Raw genomic sequence first — 14959 nt, forward strand, 5'->3', positions numbered from 1 at the left:
CCAAAAGAATAGTTGAGTCTTGGTAGGATTTGCTTCTTATCTGTCCCATGTCTATGTTTGGGGGTTCTAGGGGAGCAAGTGGGAATAATAGAAGAAATCCTTGGGATACAAGGGAAGGGATTTTTCAAGGATTATAGAGAAGAGGAAGAAATCAATTGGTACTTTCAAATATCATCCCATATTTGTGTTTTCCCTCCAAGTTGAATCTGAAATTTTTGAGAAAAGATTCTCAAGCCAGTCCCCTTTTGAGGAGGCAGTAGAAGCAAGGGAAAGAAAACTAGATTTAAAATCATGAACTCTGTGATTTGAGAAGGTGACTTAATCTCTGTTTACTGAGAATCAACAGATAAACATGTTGTTTTATGTAATCAGAGAAGATAGGATAGGATAGGATAGGACAGGATAAGGTAGGTAGATAGATAGATAGATAGAATAAATAGATCAGTTAACTATTACCTCCTCACCCTAAAAAATCATACCCTATGTTACCCTAGCCTATTTATTTCTATTACATTACTACTTTTTATTTTCTTATAGCACTTTATCATTATCCAAAATTATCTTATATATGTATTTGTGTGGGTTTTTGCCTATTTTCCCCAGCTCAAATGTAAGCTCCATGAAGGTAGGAGCTCCGTGAGAAGAGAATCTCACCAGGGCATACTATTTTACTGTTGTATCTCAAGATTTTGGATTTTAGAAATTGTTAGGTATATGATAGCCACTCAATAATTAATAATGACAAGGAAAAAAAGAAAGAGGGAAGGAAGGAGGGAAGGAAGGAAGGAAGGAGGGAGGGAAGGAAGGAAGGAAGGAAGGAAAGAAGAGTAGAAGGGAGGAAGGGAGGAAGGAAGGAAAAAGAGAAGGAAGATGAATGAATGCATGGATACTTTATCTCTAGGGCTATATAACTTCTTGTTAATAACATGCAGTTCATAAAAGAAATTGTATTTCTTTGGGCACACTCGAGTTTATAGAAATAATTCCAGTTCATAAAAAGAAAGGTAATATTTTCTATGCATTATCAAAAAATTACTTGGTATTCATAGAAATATTTCAGTCCAAAGATTTCTGAGTTCTCTGATACTTAATTCATTCTCTGGATAATCATGAGTTTCATAATTCTGTATACATATACATGTACAGACCCTGTCAAGATCATAAAATAAGCCATTTAACCCTTCTGAGGATATTTCCTTGTCTCCCTAACTAAAAAGTTGAATAACTTGATTTTTATGATTACTTTTTAAATTCTATGAGTTGATGATGATGAATAGGAAAACTGCCATTTCTGGCTGCAAGTTCTCCACCAAGAAACCAAAATCTCTTCCAGGCATGTTCTCAAAATCAAGTTAACTACAGAAAAGCACTAAGATTGGGTTTCAAAGTGCTATGTCTACATGTTGAAACTTGCTGCAGGAAAGTCACCTGGAATTTCAAAATCCTGATTTAAAAACACCCCTCTACCAACATTAATTTTGTATGTGAACTTCAGATGTGTTTGACCAGAGACTAAAGAAGCATTCTACAACCAGGGGTCTCAAAGCCTATAAGGCAAGCCCTGTCACGAGCTCCAGCTATAGCTGTAGAAGTGCAAAATGCTCTTGGCTTATGGCATAATCATACTGCTCTAAATCTTTCTATAAAGCTTCCTTGGAATAAAGCATGAAAGAGAACCCAAAATGACATTAATGGAACCTCCTTCCATCGTCTTGATTCATCCTTATCATAGTAGGTGCTTTTGTCAAGGCTCTTGTTTGCAAGGAACAGAAAACCTCTTAGCAAGGTTAAGGGGAGAAAAAGGACTTCTTGTTTAATGGTAAAATGTTGTCTTGTGGAATCTGGGGCAGAGATATATACCCGAACCCCAGTAGGGGTAAAAATGTTGACTAAGAGCCAGTAGGAACAAGGCCATAACCTTCTTGGCCTTTTCTTCATACCCTCACCCTCATCTTTACTGTCTAGCAGGCTCAATCTCCTCTTCCCACAGACCTGATTTTTCCTTTCTCCATGCCCACAGCCACCACCCAGCCCCCAAGTTCACACCATCATTTCAGTCCAAGCCACATGCAGAGGCTGTGACTAACACCTGCCTCAACTCAATCCACACTCCTGGGAAAGCGATGCTCATTGGCCCACGTTAAGCCACATAACTCTTCTGTTCAAATTAACTGTGATCAAGTGGGCAATCCCAAAGAGCAAACGTGACTGTGAGTGGTTCATCTAAGCCAAAAGGGGACAGGGTGCAGAAAAAGGAGGTCACATTAAGTCACTCCAAAGGGGCCTAATAGTCTAATATATCATATCTTCAAAAAGGACTCTATCCAGAGGAAGGCCCTTATTATAAAGGCTAAGAAACTGCCATACTTAAGATTATTTCCAGTAGGCATCACTCTACCACTTATATACACACATTTATTACCTTAAAATTCTGTAGATCAGAAGTCCAACATGGCTGTCACCAGGGTAAAATTGAGGTGTCAGCAGGGTAGTGTTCCTTTCAGGAGAATCTAGGGGAGGATACATTTTCTTGCCTTGTGTATCTTTCAGAAGCTACCCACATTCCTTGACTCATAGTTCCTTTCTCCATTTTCAGCACTGGCCATGTTACATCCCTCGGGCTATCTTTCCCCTCACATCTCTTGCTCTGATCACTGACTGAAAAATTCTCTGATTCGAGAGATCCAAGTGATTAGACTGGGCCCACTCAGAGTATCCAAGATCATCTCTCCATCTCTAGGACTTTAACTCAATCTCATCTGTAAATTTCCCCTTGCTATGTAAGGTAACATATTCACAGAGTCCTTGAATTATGATGTGGACACATTTGGGAAGTCATTATTCTGTCTACTGCAGAAATGTTCTTGAAATTTAAAGACACTTACAATTTTCTCTCTTGGGTGTTCTTTTCTCATGTGCCTAAAACTCATCATTATTTTCTAGCCCTTCATTCAGTGATCATTTCATAATGGAGAAACATAATCCTTGGGCATATGAAAATTTGAAGTTTTCAGCCTCACCTACAAAGGACTTAGCAACATTTGATTTGATTAATATCAGATACCTGCAATCACCACTTACCAATTATATAAAAAAGCAAAAAAGCAGAATACAATTCTGAACCCTTACTAATTCTCAAGCAGCTTCCTAGGCACTTCATATCTCATTTCACTTAATCTTCAAAAAGACCCTGCCATTTTACAAGCCAATAGAAAGACGATAAATAAATTTTCCAAAGTCAAACAGTTAATGAGAAGTGGAGCCAAGATTCAAATGTGAAGCTTTGTCCATTTCCAGAGTTCCTATTATTTCCTTTATATCAGAGAGCCAGTAAAGAATAAAACCCCAGTCTCATAATGTTCCACTTTCCCACCATCAGAAAAAACAAACACTCCATTGACAATATTAGTCATTCCATTGATAAGCAAATACCTTAGCAGTATGGAACACAGAGACACATGACTTACTCCTAAGCAGAGCCTCAGTGAAGGGAGTTGACAAGGTTCTGAGATAAGCAGGATCTTGCAGACAACTGCTTTTTATTTATCATGTATAGGGTTTTTTTCTAATCCTACCCAATTACTTAGGTAGAAATAGACATGAATAGGATGAAGAAAAAAGAAGAGAACCGTGCTTTGGTATACTCATCCATATATTAAATTAGTTAAATTAGTTAATATATGTAAAGCAGTTAAAACAGTGCCTGGCATATAGGAAGCACCATCATCCTTACCACCACCATCAATAATGACCATCCTCATCAACATCATCGTCATCAACAAGATTTCATAGTTGAAGTCAATATATAAGGACCAGAAGGTCTCTGATTATTAGGAAGAACTCCAGAGTATGAACTAGACCAATTACCTCCTTATGGTTTTGTTTCTTTAGTCTCAAATACAGGCACTGGTTAGACAATAAACTCTCTCTCTTACTGATTTTTTTATTCTGTCATTACAATTATAGGCTTTTATTCTTAATGTTATTTCTTTCTCCGAGTAATCCAAGAAAATGCAATTCTCAGCCCATCTACTGAAAAATTTTACCTACATATAATTTCTCTTATAATAAAACAACATGTACCACCTCACTTTGGGGGACATCTTAGAAATACAATATGGCCTTCTTTGTATGCAAGGTATTTAAAATACGCCATGCCACTTAAATTCTTAGCCAAACTATTGTCTTTTATCAAAAACTGAATCAACTGACTATTTTCACCCAAAACAGGTTTCAATTACCATTTTTCCCATCTATTTCCAGATACTCTTCAACTGCCTTTGAACTCCATTCCCAATGTTCTTTTTGAACATATTTTATTGGTGCTTTTATTCCCTTCATCATCTCCCACCGTCTCCAATTCTTCCTGTTCTTTTTGCACGCTTAGGGCCAACTGTTCCCCAATTCTTTTCTTGGGCTCCCCATGTCTCTCCTCAGTAGACCTCACCAGGTTGCTTCCATAGACTTGCTGAGTGTCTCCCCATCCCCCTGCAGCATTCTCTCCCCTCCCCTGCTGCCCCCTTCTGCTCCTTCTGGCTCCATGTGCCGCCCCCTGCTCACTTCCCCTCTAGCTGTAGACAGCAAGAGGTTGGCTAAAGCTGCTCATCAACCTTCAACTTGTCAGCACACAGTTGCTTGCCTCAATAAAGTTGAAGCAATTTCAACCCTTCTTTCCCCACCAGTGCCTCGTGATCGTAATCCTGCTGTGCTGCTTCCCACTCCCTCCCCTGCAAGGCTCCAACTTCAGCAGACTGTGTCACCTCTCCTTTTCCATTTCTTTGTCCTTGTCCCTTCTCTAGGAGCTCCCAATATGTCTCACTACCTAAAGTCTGCAATAGACTCCTACATGCTAGGCTTATAATGTAATTCATTGCCTCATTGCTTACTGTATGAATAGAGTACATCTTAAAATGTATTATCTCTGGAGGACAGGGGCCTGAAGTCAAGTTTTAACTTTGCTAATACATGGGGCTGACATCAAGAGCTAGAAAGGTATATGACACAAGGAATCATGAGGGCATGGGGTTTCAAGACAGAAACCCACCACTAAGCCCTTGTTTGAATAAAACGATTTATTTAACCTCTCTAAGCCTATGTAATCTCCACAACAAGGTACTCAAATTGTGATCACTTGTTCCAATTATCTTTGTGGTCCAACAAACTACCTTAAATTTGGTGGCATAAAACATCAACGATTTTACTATGCATATGGGTTCTGTGGGTCAGGACTTTGGAAAGGACACAGTGGGGAAGCTTTTCTCTACTCCATTATATCTGGGGCTTCCATGAGGATTCTCAGTGGTTAAGGCTGAAACAGTGGGAGCTAGAAGATCTGCTTTCAAGACAACTTATTTATTTACATGTCTGGTGGCCTCTCCATGTGGTCTGGGCTTCCTCACAAGGATGGCAGCCTCAGGGAGTCTGAGTTTCTTGAGAGAGACTGGAAGCTCCAAGATGTGATGATCCTATTCAATAAGGGAGAAGCTACATGACATTTTATGACCTAATTTTGGGAGTCATATAATGCCCCCTTCTACTGTATTCCACTGGTTGAAGCTTTCTCAGATTCAAGGGAGAAGAATTAGACTTGACCTCTAGATGGTAAAGTGGCAAGACCACACTGTAGAAGAACATGACAGATGAATGTTATTGTGGTGACCATCCCAGAAAAAGCAACATGACACATCCCTATATCCCTTTCTAGTTCTAAAAACCTGCAAGCCTTATTTTGACTCTCAATAGATGCTCAATAAAAACTTAGCCTCTGCTCTCTGGAAGGAAATCTGAAAACTATGGGATGTAAACTTTTTATGCCTATAACACAGCAGGATGACAATGCAAAGCCATTCTTGTCAAGTATCAAGATGTGTGTCAGAGACTGAAGTCTCATAAATGTAACAGGCATCCTAACCAAAAGTGGTGTGTCATTAGAAGGGCAGACTCATCAAAGAGAGTATCACAGAGTAGAACTAAATTTAATCTGGAGATGTAAATATCATCAATACTCCGTGTTTTGCAGACCATGAAGCTGAGCCTCGTGGAAGTTAAGAAAATGGACCCAAGGTCCCGCTGCCAGGTGTACCAGTCTCCATGCCACACAAGAGGTTGTAACACTAGGTCGAACTGGTTTGAAGATGGGTTCTCAGTGCAAGATCTACCATGATGGAGCACAAAAAAGAGCCAATTCTTAGCTCGGGGACAATATAAACAAACACAAGAAGCGGGAAGGAGCCAGATAAACAAGAAGGGTAGTCACAAAGGTCGGGGATGTCAGGGGGCAATGCCTGGCCTCCCCAAAGAGGAAAGTTGCTACTGGATTGGATCAAAGCATAAGTTCTTCCCAGTGGGACAATGTCCACATGCAACAATGTTCATACAGTCTGAGATTACTTTACTTCGGCCTCAGGTAAGAAGATTTGCACGCCTTGGCATTTGCCGTTAGGAAGGATCCCAAGAATGCATGGTCCTGACTAATCTTCTTGCTAATCACTTATGCCAATGAGGTATGAAGATCATCACCATGCAAATTACTACTGTGGTTTTGCATTTCATATTTACAAAATACTTTCTGATAATCTAGTGGCCACTACTCTCTGTCCCCAAGAGAAGTAACAGCCAGTATGATTTTCATTTGCCAGATGAAGACATTGAGCATTAAAGTAAAGATGGGTATTAAAATTATAATTTCAAGTTTTTCATTAACTCCTTGGAGCCACACACTATTCTACATCACTTCATTTTTTTAATTACTTTAAAATGTTGAGCACTCATGCGATTCTTTAAAATTTTATGACACCATGCATCTATTTCTGCCTTTGAGGTGTTTTTTTTTTCTTTTCTTCTAGTTTTATTAAGAAACAACTGACATATATCACTGTCTGCCTCTGGTTTTAATTCTCTGTCATATTTTTAGGATTTCTGAAGCTACAGATGAAGAATCCAAGGGGTTTGGAACAGAAGAGAGGAGAACTAAGACAAAGACACAAACCCATTTTTCCTTTGTGATTCACTTTCATTCAGCGCATATTTTTTGACCATCATCTCTGAGGAGGACCCGCTAAGTCATTAGAGGGCAAACAACCCCAGGAGCAAGAAGGGGGAACAAGAAAGTACTAGAGCCTGCAGGATGTTTAAGTTGCCATCCAGACTCTGCTATTTATTAAAGAAAGTGCCCTCCCAAATATCCATCAATTGGAGGACTAGTTGACTATACTATGGTACATCCACTCAATGGAATCCATGGTAAAAAGGATTAGGAAAGATTGATACATACTTTTCCAAGACATTTGCAGAATATATTGTTAGGTAAACAAAAGCAAAGTGAAAATCTGTGCACAGTATACCACATTTATGTGACAAGAAGGGCTGGGAAAGAAATCTATGTATACTCGTTTCCTCGTATTTTAAACAATAAACAATGGAAGAAAAAATAGTAAGATTGGTTGTAGGGTATGGGGAGGAAAGAAGTTCCCCTGCCCACTGACATAACAGCCAGAAGCTTGAGCTGGAAATCATAGGCTCCAGAAGGTTCTGACCTACTAACATTTCAACACCGGTCCTGAATGGGGCTCTGGAAGAGCGCTGTGTTTTTAGATGTTGAGATAAGGGTTGGGGGACCCTCTAACTAGGACAGCTGCCACGCCTCTAGGCTGACCTGTCTGCTTGGGCTGGTGACTCTCTTCCCTCCCTCCATAACACACATGTACCTTCTTAAGTGTGGGAGGAACACATTTCAGCCCATACTATATAAGTAACTATTCTTGGCTACAGCCACTTAGCACATGGATTAAGGGCAGCCCCTCATTGCCTCTTGGATCTATAAAAAATGACCCAGCCTAGCTGAAGGAATCCCACCTTCAGCTGCAGTCCTTCCTCACTCAGGACCCAGACCTGTGGCCATAACAATGATAAATACAGGAACAACTAACTTGTATCGAGCACTCGGCTAAGACTTTCAAATATCTTATTGAATCTTCGCAGTAACCCTACAAGTATCTATTAATGTCACTCCTATTTTGCTGATGAGGAAAAATGAGGCCTCAGGGGTAGAGAATGTCACCAACGGGTGATAGAGGAGCATTTCAACCCCAGGCATCTTATAACCATGCTCTTAACCCCATGTCAGCCTGTCTTGCAGACTGAGACTCTGTAACCCTCTGCTCAGACAAGGGATGGCTGATCCAGAAAAAATCATCACTGAGTGAGGTGAAGTCAGAAGAATAATACACACGGTCTGTGTTCTCTAGGCCAAGGTAAGATATCCATGCAAACTAGAATAAGTCAACAACAGCACAAAATATCACACTACCTAACTAACCCCCAACTGTCTCTCTGGGTCCCTCACCATCCCAGAGGGAGACCAGGGTTTTCCAAGAATGCTCAAATTTATAAGTTACATTTCAGCATGCAGTTTTCCTCCTAAATTGTGAACATGAATGGCTTTGTACATAGAGTTGCATCATACCTGATCCGAATACAGACACACTGGGCAGCAGATGGGGCCTGCTCCATCACTCAGTGACTCACTCTGCCTACAGCTTCGTAAAGATTAAAATCCATCCCTCAGCACAGTTGTCAATCCCCAATGCACCATGGGACAATCTCAGATTTTCAAGAGACCCATGAATGATAATCCAGGAATCCCCAAGGCTTAGTGAGTATGTTTAAGGCCAAAACAAGAGAGGCAAATCATCAATGATGATATTACCAAGTCCCCTTCTGAACGACTTACCCACTCTGTCGCCTGCTTGCAAAACTCTGATATTTACACCTACCTCTAAGGCTGAAAAACAACCCCAGAGACTCTTGGCCTTCCTTCCAGCCTTCAGGACTCCTCACCAAAGAGCCTTTAGGCTCCATCAAATCACACACAGAGCATTTTACACCTTTCCCCAAAACTGGGCAAAGGGAGATCAGTTACTGTTAATTACAGATGCTTTCTGTCATAATGGGCCAGATTTTCAAAAGAGTCTCAACTGCATAGCTCCCAAATGCCTCTCACAAACCTGGTAATGGTCCATGCAAATTGAATACTTAGTGGGTCTGTGTGCATTCCGTTCCAGGGAATGCCTTTGAAAATTTAGCCCCATAACTCCAAAGCGTTTGTAGCATCGTAATCTGTCATCATTAGCAACAATGCTTGACTTGGTGCTCAACATTCTTATTAACCATGCAATTATGAATGCAGACAATGTTTAATCACTTTTACAAAAATACAGCTGTGTTGTTGGGGAGCTGTCATTTACTGCTCATTAATGATTGATTTTTTTTAACCATCTAGATTGTTTTCATGAGAACAGCAGATTAACTATAAAGAATTCATTATTGGTCATTAAGGGATATTAAAATGGAAAACCTTTACAAGATGTGTCCTGTCTTGCTGCATTTGGATGCCTGGGACTCGCTTGCCAATGGAGGGGAGGAAACAAAATACCATTCTTCCAGAGCTCTGACAAGGAGATCCGGCTGAGGAGAGGTGGAGTGAAGAGAGAAATTAAGAAAAAACATCTCTTTTTGCTGTAATAAAACATTGATTACATTTTACAACGGCAATAATTTACCCCAAATAATTACCTCAGCTATTGTCCAGCTTGTTTAAAGGCTGACTGAGCTGTGGGTACCAATCGATTCAGTGCAGATTGCTAGTAATGGGCTATTTTGAAAACTTATAGCTGTTTCTCCATCCCATACACCGGAAGACACTAATTCCTTTCCCACATTGCACACTTAATTAAAGATGAGTCAGGGCCTTATTTTATGGCCAAACTTTCCTTAAACCTTGGACATAGAGAGCTGAGTTCTGCTTCCTCAAAGGTCTCCTGGACATACTGTGATAAAATGTACTTTACCACTGGCCACCTACAAGACAGTAAGTTTCAAAACCTGTGAAGACGTTGGAAAGATCGGACGTTGGAAGGCTCAATGTCATGCCCTCCCTGGATTTCCGGCTCTGACGCTCACCCACCACACTGAGGGGCTCTTTGTTTCCTCACTTGCTCAGCAGCTGCCAGGATCCTGGAAGACCTGACCTGCAAGAGAAGGTTTTTAATAAACACAACTCCTCTTTCTCCTGTTCTGGTTCACCCTTACACCAAGTCTCCACTGAAACTACCACCTTAGTTCTGGCAATACTATTTTGGATTTTTTTTTCCTGCTGACAAGTGTAATATAGATTTGTTTTGGAAAATACAGAAAAGCACAGAGAAGAAATTTAAAGCTATCTGTAGTCCCACACCCAGATATAACCACTGCTCACATTTTCTATTTGCTGCCAGTATTTGACCTGTGAGCATTTTTTATAGTGGCACGACCTGGGTGAGTTACTTATCCTCTCTGTGTCCAGTTTCCTTCTCCGCAAAACAGGAAAATAATAGCACCTGCTTCATAATGTGATTGTGAAAATTAGTTATAATTAGCTATAATAATTCCATAAGTTGTTGGGTGAGAAATATTATTATATAGGAAAGAAACACATCATAGTTAACAAGTAAAACAATTTTTTTAACTTTTTTTTAAATTTATTTTTCATATTTGGGGCACCTGGGTGGCTCAGTCGGTTGGGCATCCGACTTCAGCTCAGGTCACGATCTCACAGTTTGTGAGTTCAAGCCCCGTGTCTAGCTCTGTGCTGACAGCTCTGAGGCTGCAGCCTGCTTCAGATTCTGTGTCTCCCTCTCTCTCTCTGCTCCTCCCCTGCTCGTGCTCTCACTCTCTCTCTCTCTCTCTCAAAAATAAGTAAACATTTAAAAACAATTTTTAATTTATTTTTTATTTTTGAGAGAGAGTGAGGGAGGGAGAGAGAGAGGATGAGTGGGGGAAGGGCAGAGAGAGAAGGGAACAGAGGAACTGAAGCAGGCTCTGTGAGGACAGCAGAGAGCCCAGCGCAGGGCTCGAACTCACAAACCATGAGATCATGACTGGAGCTGAAGGCAGTCGCTTAACTGACTGAGCCACAGGCACCCCATAAAAAAATTTTTTTTAAGTTTAAACTCCCAGCTGATGCTGCAGACCCAGGGAACCACACTTGGAGAACCACTGCTTTCAGTTCATTATAATGAGAAAAAAACCAACCACAAAGGAGAAAAACACTAATGAGGGATGGAAGCATATTTGGTTTAGTGAGCTTCCCTTGGGGGATTAGTTTTGGGGGGAGATGAGAGGGGTGCTGTGCTACAAAATACAGTGTGGTAAGTGGCAATGATGGCTTACATTAGCTAAAAGAACCGTAAGGGAATGCTGACCCATCACTTTGCCACTTGACTTTGATCTGAGTCATTGCTAGGTAGTAAATCTTTTAGTTACATACCCACACAGTCTTCCCCAGTATGATCCAGCTTCACACTTGGAAGGAATCGCCAGAAACTGAAAACCCACACCTGGGAAAAGCAGCTTTGCAAATGCCTTGTGCCTGGCTAAGTGTCCGGGACAACTGAGACCATCTGGGGATCTCCTGGACTTTGCCATTACTCCAAAGCATCCAAGGAATGGAGAAAAACAAAGTCAACATGAATAACTGTGCATTTTATTATATTTGTTTTGAGGTTTACTTATTTATTTTTTGAGAGGAAGGGAGGGAAGAGAGAGAGGAGAGAGAGACTCCCAAGCAGGATCCATGCTCGGTGCAGAGCCTGATGCAGGGCTCGATCCCACGAATCATGAGATCACGACCTGAGCTGAAATCAAGAGTCACACTTAATCAACTACTGAGCCACCCAGGCACCCCAATATTTGTGCATTTGAGACAGCATCATACTATGACTGCCATTTTATATTCAGCTTTTTCTCTACATAATATGAGCATTTTCCTGTTTTCTTTAAACTTTCTAAATTTGTGTCATAACATCCCACCTTATGGATATGTCATGACCGTTAACTAACCCCTTTTGCTGGGTGTTTTTACTTCTTTAATTTTGTCTCTTAGAAATAACTCTGTGCTTACTTTTTATTCATGCTTTATCTTTTATTCCCTTCATGAATATTATCAAAAATTCTCTGCTTCAGAAGTCTGTGCCTTAAGAACAAAATGTTTAGAACCAGAGCACCAGAGTTTACAAATTATATTAGAAATTCTAGAGTCACTACTATCAGTTTTCCAATACCTATTGTCCAACAAAAGTAAAAACTAGCAGACGTCCTTTGTTGAAAAAGCCATACAATTGCCTATCACACGACACTTTAAAGCACTGGTCTCAAAGATGTTGCAGCATCAAAAGTAACTCTACAAAATAGTTTTGACTATTTCCACAATAAATTTTAGTTTTCAAGATAATGATGTATTGCCTTATAAGACTGATTATTCTGGCTCCTGATACATAAAAAGGATAAGCCAACATTTTGAATCAATAAATGAACAGATCCCAAACATCTACTTATTAATATAAACGGGCGTCACTCTTTTTTTTCTTTCTTTTTTTCTTTTCTTTCTTTTTTTTTTTTTTTTTTTTTTGAGAGAGAGCATAAACAGGGGAGAAGGAGAGAGAAGGAGACAGAAAATCCAAAGTGGGCTCCGCGCTGACAGCAAAGAGCCCGATGTGGGACTTGAACTCACGAACCTTAAGATCATGACCTGAGCCTAGACACTCAATCGACTGAGCCACCTAGGTGCCCCAGAAGCTACTCTTAATATTAGTTAAATATCATAGTAATAGAATAGAAATAACAAAAAAAAATTCATCTCCTTGGATAACATACACATTGCTGTAGTCTATTTGTTTTCATATTTTTACTGTGGTCAGGATAAACATAAACTAATAAGGTATAGTTAGTCCCTTGAGGTGAAAACAGAACATCTGAATATTAACACACATAGCCATCATATTGAGACAGTGTATAATAAGACTATCAGCTCCAACTCTTTCTTCATGATGGCACATAGACTGCTAAACCATGGGTGATTTATAATAAAAGAATCTCCTCTCATTAAACAATGCTGCAAAGGGGGCTATGCTTTCCATTGGTAGGTTTCAACCCTTCCTGCATTCCTGGAAAGCTTTTAAAGTTTATTTATTTATTTTGAGAGAGACAGAGAGAGACAGAGAGAGAGCAGGGGAGGGAGAGAGAAACAATCCAGGCAGGCTCTGTGCCGTCAGCCAGATGCAGGGCTCGATCTCACAACTGTGAGATCATGACCTAAGCCAAAATCGGAAGTCAGACGCTTAACCGACTGAGCCAGGTGCCCCCCCTGGGAAGCTTTTAAAAAGGCAGATCTTGTTAGAATTACCTGGGGAGCTTTCAACACTTTCTGTGCCCAGGTTTCATCCCAAAATGGAATCACCAGGGTTGGGACACTGGCACTGGGACCTCGTACAAGGTCTTCCATTGATTCTAATTTCATCCCAAAATGGAATCACCAGGGTTGGGACACTGGCACTGGGACCTCGTACAAGGTCTTCCATTGATTCTAACGTATCACCACAGTTGGGAAGAACTGCTTCAGAAGATGCAGGTGACCATTACAACATAACTTCAGGCATCCTATGACTTCAACTACCTCAGAAAGTCCCCCAGGTATCACTTGACTATGTAGACAAACTCATTCAGGCATTGATTACCTCTGTCAGCACTAGAAGTAGTACATCTCTCCAGGGGTCATAAATAAATCTGGTCACGTTGCAAACCTGTGGAATAATATGGGGAAAAGTAATGAAATGCCACCCTAGAGTAATTGATGGGCAATCCTGCACCAACTTGTCACTGGGATATACTGGAAAGATGGTACCAGTTATTTCGGATTGTCGATATCTTTTTATAGGAACTACTAAAAAGGGAACAGATGCATTTGCCTTTAGATTGATAACACCCTTAAGTGGCAACAAAATCTCCTCTGGGCTCATTTGGACCCATTATCTCTGAGGACTTCTGTGACATAAATTGTACCTTATCCTCAGAAAGACACCATCCCTGAAGCCTACTAGCTCATTCCACTGAGAGTCGAGTAAACTGGCAGAGCCAGAACAATCTGCTCAAATTCCATAACTGAATAATGAAGGAACTTTGATCTTACAGTGACTTGTTATCTAAGTTACTTTATTACCACTGTGTGTGTGTGTGTGTGTGTGTGTGTGTGTGTGGCTATACATATAAATAATAACAATGCAAGGCAAGCAGTTAGCAGAAAGAAATACTGTTATGCCAGGCTAGATTCTTGTACAGGGTCTTTTAACTAAATAGATCCTTGACTCTAGACAAATACTCAGTCTCTTTTGGTCTCATTTTTCAGAACTGTAAGCCATAAATAAGACTAGGTAACTTCTACGGTGCCTTCAAATTTCAAACTTCAGTGAAAGTTCATTATTTCCCTAAAAATGACCTTTGTGTAGTATGGGTACCTGGTAGATCTAGAAATCTAAGGATTGCACAACCATGAATCCAAAGGCCACAGCCCTGCAGCTGTTCCTAGGAAATGACATAATGGCGTAAATGCAGGGACGATGATATGCCTTAAGCTACAGAATTGTGATTTTGCAAACAGATTATTCAGGAACGTAGTTATTACAGTGTGAGCTCTAACCCTTTGGAAAATGTTTTTCTTCACAAATGTTTCTGTTTGTACTTATTCAGGAATTGACCAAGATGGAAATTTCACTTAGGAACCACCTCACACCATAAATTAGTTACTTACAGAAACTGTATTAATGTTTCAAAGCATTAATAGTAGAAAAGCCTATTGGCCAATTAAATGGCAGAAGATACACTACATCAAATCTGCTCTTGCAGATTTCCAGGGGGACCAAGACCCACTTCCAAATGCAATGAATAGATTATGGAAAGAAGGCATTTTCTTCCATAAAATTAGGCTTACATCTCTTTATGGTACTGAAGCTGGGCATTGTCATAAGAATGGAGATCGACTGTGGTCCATCCACAAACAGTAACTCCTGGGTTTAAGACCTTACGATGTCTCAAAGAAAGATGCACACAAAACTTTGAGGGGACTATTTAAGCTCTGTCTGCAAAGCCT

At 40.3% G+C, this 14959-nt stretch overlaps 1 long non-coding RNA gene across 1 annotated transcript in view; it reads right to left on the bottom strand.

The window, feature by feature from the left end:
- LOC125935419 (uncharacterized) overlaps positions 1-14959 on the bottom strand; it is a 140188-nt gene that overhangs the window by 105230 nt on the left and 19999 nt on the right. The window contains exons 6-9 of the long non-coding RNA XR_007461658.1: positions 13551-13616; positions 11306-11465; positions 9883-10028; positions 9356-9465 (exon numbers count right to left, since the gene is read on the bottom strand). This is a non-coding gene — a long non-coding RNA (uncharacterized LOC125935419). The remainder of the gene's footprint in view (positions 1-9355; positions 9466-9882; positions 10029-11305; positions 11466-13550; positions 13617-14959) is intronic.

The sequence above is a fragment of the Panthera uncia genome (assembly GCF_023721935.1).
Source record: "Panthera uncia isolate 11264 chromosome A1 unlocalized genomic scaffold, Puncia_PCG_1.0 HiC_scaffold_17, whole genome shotgun sequence".
Lineage (NCBI taxonomy): Eukaryota > Metazoa > Chordata > Mammalia > Carnivora > Felidae > Panthera > Panthera uncia.